Raw genomic sequence first — 5,349 nt, 5'->3', positions numbered from 1 at the left:
TGGGGCCAGGCCATTGGGCCAGGACATGCATATGGCAATGGAAGGATATTGGGATGTAGAAGAATGCCTATGGTAGAGCCTAATCTGTTCTTTCTTCCATTCCTTGGCTGGTCTTCATACTTGAGAGAGAGTTGCCAAGTGTCTGAAGAAGTTATGTAGAGTACTCCAGGGTCTTGTAGGGCAATGTGGTGGCCTTGACCCAGGTAGAAGGAAATCTGCCTCTGCAATTGGCCAAGGAGAGTGGGGTTGTTCTCACTGCCACTTGCAGTCAGTGGTTCCAATGAAGTGAACTTTCCCAAGGGACCCTCTTCTCGTATTCCATGAAAACCAAGCATCAGAGAAGGGGGCATTGCAAATAAAATAGGTGTTACCATTCTTCCTCTTCCATTTCTGAGATGTAAATCTTCCTCCAGTTTCCATCCTGATTTGTTGAAGTTGGAAATTATTCATTTCTCTGCTCCCTGTCCAGCTGCCTGACCTCCCCTGGATCCCAGGCTTTACAAAATCTGTGGCTTCTGCCAACCCGAAAATGCTTGACACTCCCCAGCCTTCTCCTCCTCTGAGTCTGAGCCCAGTTCTCCCTCTGATTCCCATTTCCACTTCACTACCTTCCTCGTGTAAGTAAGTGCTCCCACATACAATCTGAGCAGAACTGTGTTCTCAAGGATGCACCCTCGGATTTATTGTGATGTCTTGTTTTTCTTCTGACTGGTATAATAGGAAGGCAGGTCTGTATTCAAAACAGTTGGCTCAGTATTCTGGTTGAAACCAGTTAAGTTATCGGAATCTCTCAGGCAGATGCCCTGGCAAGGACTGAGTTGCTGAAGGGGAGAGAGGGAATGAGTTAGCGGGGTCTTGGAAAGCTCTGCTCTGGAGGGATAGCCAAGTGAGGCCTCTTGTAAAAGGAGAAATGCTGTTCTATTTGTGCAAGGAAAAGCCATTTTTCTGTCTTGTAATTATTATTTTTGGTTGACTAGGTAGCCAACAATCTGCTAAATCTCATGTTGGGAGGGTAAATATGAGACTGGAGCTTGATCTGGGTTTGTGGAGTCAGATTTGGGCACAGGAGTGTCAGGAAGAAGGTGGTTCGTGGGAGAGGCACAGGCATAGATTCTTTGAAAAGATGGAGTCCACAGTTGATGTTTGCCTGAGAACCAAAGAGGCTGCCTGTGGGAAGGGCCACATAGAAAGATTCAGGCTGAGATGCTAACTGTGGACACACAGCTGAGGCTGCCGTCCAGAGAGCAAGACACAGGGAGAGGTTCAGAAGGTGGAGGCATGGAGCCTGGAGAGAGGCTTGAAACACGGCATCTGGAGGCCATCTGCCAGGGGACTCTGCCTCCCCTATGGTGGTGGTGGTCATGGTCCACCAGGATCCACCGTTGTTGCTGAGGCCACACTGCGGGTCATAAGACAGAGGTCATGAGAAGAATCCGGGTCCCAGGTACTTAGGAGATTTTACTGACTGTGTTGTGGGGCCAGGCTGTTGAGGAAAGAGTCTAGTTCTCCAAAGTAAACTCCCATCAGGGTCACATGACTTGCACACATTAACATACCTCCAGTGCCCCACCCTTTCCAATTCAGCTACCCCTCTCCATCCCATGGCAGTTCTCACCTTAACAAACCACACCACACCAGTGCATTAGGGATTGTTACCAGGAAAAACCAGAGGCATCCGCCCTTACAATATCTGATAGTGGTTTGTGCCTTCTTCTCCTGGGTCTCAGCCCTGGCAGAACTCCCTATCTCTCTCAAGGCCCCCATGATATCAAGCACTCCAATGTCTAATATCATATTTTAAATCCTACTATTACACAGGTCCTCAAAGTAGACATAAAGCCAATGGAGAATCATGACTAGTTGTGTAACCACACGGTCCCCACAGTAGGAATTACAGAATGTCTTAGGGTAAAAGAGAATTGTGGGATCATAGGAGACCTTCTGCATGATAAAAAATGAGGCCAAGTATGAGGGAGGGAGGGAGAGTGGGGGAGAGAGAAAGAAGGATCAAGAAAGATCAGAATCTAGCACAATTTTCAGAAGAAAAAGGTGAGAGGTCCCTGAGGATATTGATGTTCCAGCTGCTTTGGTAGGGCTTTCACTGTGGTTCATCTTGACTTGGTGTGATATTTCTCAGGAGCAGAATTTGATTTCCAAAATTTATCTTCACAGATCTGTCATGGCTTGCTGGTGTAGCTAATTTTAAAAGATGGATTGTTGGTTTATCATACAAATAAAGCCGACACTGGCAGTAGACAGGGCGCAGCAAGATCCTACGCCAGTACCAACAAGGCATTTGTTTCTTTACATGCAAGAATGCATAGCCATCCATTGGATAGCCCCTTGACCCGAAGTCAGCTCTGAAGGTTAAAGGAAAGGTGTCATAAATGGTCCACCTGAGCTCACCTCCTGCAGAGCCACTCCTGCCTCACTCAATGCCGGAGCGTTTGTGCTAAACTTTCCTGAGATCCCGGGTCTTGTTCAGATTCCTGGTGCACTGGGGCTGTTGTGAAGACTCTACTGCACTCCCCTATAAAGGAGGGTTCTGACTAAGTGACATGATGCAGTGTGTCTCCGTTAGCGGCCGTCCATGGTGAATCATGGAGACTGAAGTTAGCAAGGGTTCCAATCTGGACTAAAAAAGTTTAGTCCACATAAATCTCAGGGCCTCATTCACCCAACTCACCCAGAAAAAGAAAGATCATTGACTTCTCATATTATCTAATTTCTGGGCACTGCCTATGGAATCACTCTGTCTCATTGAAAAATAAAGTATATTATGAGAAAAGTGAGGGACAGGTCCAGGGCTCTCTGCACTGCCTGCTTTCTTTTTATTATCATTGCCTGAGCAGTATTCATTGTTTGTGCCTCAAAGCCACCAGACAGGGTCCTACAAATCTCCCTGGCGCCCCGTGTGGGAGCCAGGCTGAGATGATATGTAGCCCTCTGGATGCTCCCGGCATCATCATTCTAGACCCAAACTGAGATGTGATTTAGACGGTCCCTGTAAAACTGGGATCATTGGCCTAATCAGAGCCATTTATCCTGTCTTGGGCCATCAAATCAGTGCTCGTGGGTTGCAGGGAGGTGGGGGTGGGGGTGGGGGTGTTTGTTCTGGTATATTTCACAGTGACGACTTGGAAGAGAATCTCATTTAAGAAGTTAATGCTCTCTGTAGTGTATTGGGGCAGAGCCCTGGCAGGAAGTCACAGTTCCACTTAGCAGCTCTGTAGGTTGAGATCTAGACCATCTGAAAAGAGGGTGTCATTTCTGAAGGCATGGCTCCAAAACAAATGCCTGCTCACTTGACTTAGAAGGAAAATAGAACCCTCTAAAATATGGTCCCGCCTAGTTCCTTCTAATTCAGGGACACTAGCAAACGAAAAGGCATATGCAGTGAATGAAAAGTGGGATGTGAAACAAAAAAAACCAGCAAAGAAATATGATAAAATTTGGATCACACCAGCTTCTATTTATGCTGAATATTTTACTTTGTTGAAGTCGTTCGTGAAAATAGCCATATTGGAATGTGAAAAATCTTACATTCAGCTCGTGTTAGAGGAAGATAATGTTCATTTGAGAGATTTTGCAGTCACAGTCAAAGTGACTTACTCAGAGCAATTACTCAGAGCAAACCATGGAGTGGAGGGGCGGGGGAGCCCCACTGTGGACGCCCAGCCGCTTGCCGCAGCGCCGATGGTGAATCCTGCAGTCTGAGTGCTCCCAGCAGACCGGAGATATTTATTCACACTAAAGAAATGCAGCTTCTAACTATGTGGAATGACTCCCTCCTGACAAAGTTTAAGTAAATTGTGCCAACCCCTGATAAAGCCGACTGACATGTCACGAAGTGATAGCTGCCACGTCAACACGTTTCCTCGTCGCCGGCAGCGGCTGTGATCTGGAGCCTGTCACACCGCAAAGGGGCTTCATCCCTTGATTTCTCCTGGCATCGCCTCCCCCGTCTAGTTAAACCACCTGGTCTTAGCGGTTGGACACAGGGAGAAGAAATAGATCATGGTGCTTTAGTTATTTGTAAAAGCACCTACTTTAGGGAACACAATTGGCAAATTTATTTGAAATAGATCAACCTTTTTGAAATGATAATGACATAAAATTACATCAAGCCGTTTCTCTAACCAATAACTCCCACTGAAAATAATGTGCGACAGAATGAGCTTGAAGCCCAGCTTAGGATCTTGTCTGGATTCAGGGACCTCGGGGTGACTGTTTGATACTCAAATCATGTGTCTGTCTCCACGTCCAGGAGTGTCCTTGGTCGGGTATCCTGACCTCCCCGAACTCATAGGTCTGCTGCTGGGCTCTTCGTTAGCACTAGAAAGGGAACCAGCACAAGCTTGCCCTCCATGCCTGACCTTTCTGGGTTTCTCATTACTTTTATTTAAACCCAATATTAAAGGTGAAAACTGTAGTAGTGAAGCACTCGGCTAGTGAGATAAGTAGGAGGCGCCGTCTCCATAATTACTGTGTCACTGTCTCTGGAGGGACATGAAAGCTGGTCTTGTCCCTTTAACTGGACAAGTTGCTAATCCCCTTAACATTTTCCCCCCTTGGGACTGATAATATTTCACAATTTTTTTGCTTTGTAACATATTCCTAAAGGGAGGTTTAACTAGTAATGTGCAGATTATGGAAATGATGTTTATTAAATCAGGGGCGAGGTTTCTGGAAAGCCACAGAGCTGCTCAGAATATGTAACCTCCATCAGAGACTTCATTTGAATGTTTATTCATGGAGCAGTAAACGTTTGTTTTTATCCATTTTATGGAAACATAAATTAAAGAACTGTAATTATGTGTAGGGCAAACAGTAAAGAAATATGCATTTGTCACAAAAATGAGTAAGACAAGGAAAAATGCCATCGTTGCTTCATTTGCATCCAGATCCTTTACTGTCTAACAACAGAAAGACCCAGAGGGACTACCTCTGCAGATTAATGTTCTGATATGGTGTGTAAATTTAAAATACACATTCTAGATAGTCTTTTTAGCAAAGAGAGATCGGGGAAGTAATTTATGAAGGTCAGAAGCTACCCAAAGAAAGCGTGGGTTTCTTCTCTCGTGAGAGAGAGCTGCAGTGACTTTTATTAAAGTTAATGTGGAGCAACGAAGAAGTCCCCTTGGCAGTCTCTGTGATGCTGATTGTTTTCAGGATGCGCTATTTGCCTAGCATACTTGACCAGTTTTTAAAAAGGACTTACATGAAGCTGGAAAGACAAGACCTTCAAACTTACATGTTGATAAAAAAGATACTTTTCAGTGGGGAAGAAAGGTGCAATCATAATGGCTCGGCATAGGCCACATCCTTGTATGTGCAAGAATTCTGAGA

At 45.4% G+C, this 5,349-nt stretch overlaps 1 protein-coding gene across 1 annotated transcript in view; it reads left to right on the top strand.

The window, feature by feature from the left end:
- Nucleotides 1–5,349, top strand: part of FHIT (fragile histidine triad) — a 239,371-nt gene that overhangs the window by 61,328 nt on the left and 172,694 nt on the right. The gene's annotated exons all lie outside the window — the stretch shown is intronic.

The sequence above is a fragment of the Myotis davidii genome, unplaced genomic scaffold (assembly GCF_000327345.1).
Source record: "Myotis davidii unplaced genomic scaffold, ASM32734v1 scaffold189, whole genome shotgun sequence".
Taxonomy (NCBI): Eukaryota; Metazoa; Chordata; class Mammalia; order Chiroptera; family Vespertilionidae; genus Myotis; species Myotis davidii.
This window is presented reverse-complemented; position numbering and strand designations above follow the sequence as displayed.